Here is a 1,205-nt window from a genome sequence, read left to right as displayed (position 1 = left end):
ATCCACCTACCTCAGTCTCCCAAAAGTTCTGGAATTACAGGCGTGAGCCAATGCACTCGGCCTCTGTGGTCACTTGTCATTTGCTTGTAGTATACAGTACTTGGCTATTCCCATGTTTTTGTGTTAAACTATCTGATTGCCAGCATAGCAGGAACATAATAATGTTTTCTTTTACCCCAGTTTTTAAAAAGCATTTATAGCCACAATCTGATCCTAGAGAAATCAGGAACTCGGTAGCATTCATGATACCTTAGTGAGGATATGTGAGCAACAGCCCTAAGTTTGCCTGTACAGGAATACTGCATTAAAATATAATGTGTTGCTGGCAATGACTAGAACTTCAGCAGGTAACTTATGACTCTGAGCTGCAGGGCAGGGGTTGATGTTTTAGAGCTGGGTTTCCCAAACACTGACCCCTGACAAAGTTTCTATTTGAACCAAAAGGATAATTGTAAGTATGTTTGTTTGGTGGGTGTAATGTTGCCAGTTCTTTTTTGTTATGAGGTTATTCTTTGTACTTTAATGGTGTTAAAATATCTTTTCTTCTAAGAAATTATGGTAGTAAATGATGGGATTGAGAGTGGAACGGTAGTTATGCTCTTAGCAGAATTAGAAGTTGGTAATCTTATGTTGGTCCCCAAAGTCTCGATGTTTAGTCTGAATAACTGCTTTAGAACAGCTAGCCTACTTTTCCAATACACCATTGGCATAGAGTCTATAATGGGCTGATTAGTCTTGAATAGATGCCCTCTTTGTGCTTCTCCTCTTTACTTTCCAAAAACCCAAAAATGGTAGTTTCTTAGGTGTTGGGAATTTGAGCTAATTGAGCTAATTAAAGTTAATCCAAGTAAACCTTGCTGGCCACAATAGCTAGAAATTGAGCGAGTAGTTGCTTATTACAGGGATAAGCTGTTTCTGATGTTTTTGCTGAAGTCACTACCATTCTCTTTCTAGGAGGCTTCCTTTTCTACATGAAAGAGAGATCAGGTTTAAAGTGTGGCTGCAGGATGAAGGGAGACTAGAAAAAAAAAATCAGAGGTAATATAATTTGTAGGATTCAAAAATAAAAAAGCATAGAAGATATGTAGTGAAAAGTTTGACTCCACCCATGTGTCCCATCTGATCATTTTTACCCCTATACTCACTCAGAAGTAACCACCTGCATAAGTTTGTTGTTGTTGAGTTTTCTTTCTTTTTTTTTTTTT

At 37.8% G+C, this 1,205-nt stretch overlaps 1 protein-coding gene across 2 annotated transcripts in view; it reads left to right on the top strand.

The window, feature by feature from the left end:
* The window catches only part of UTP14A (UTP14A small subunit processome component), a 23,945-nt gene that overhangs the window by 6,528 nt on the left and 16,212 nt on the right, over positions 1 to 1,205 (top strand). The gene's annotated exons all lie outside the window — the stretch shown is intronic.

The sequence above is a fragment of the Cebus imitator genome, unplaced genomic scaffold (assembly GCF_001604975.1).
Source record: "Cebus imitator isolate Cc_AM_T3 unplaced genomic scaffold, Cebus_imitator-1.0 Scaffold376, whole genome shotgun sequence".
NCBI lineage: Eukaryota > Metazoa > Chordata > Mammalia > Primates > Cebidae > Cebus > Cebus imitator.
This window is presented reverse-complemented; position numbering and strand designations above follow the sequence as displayed.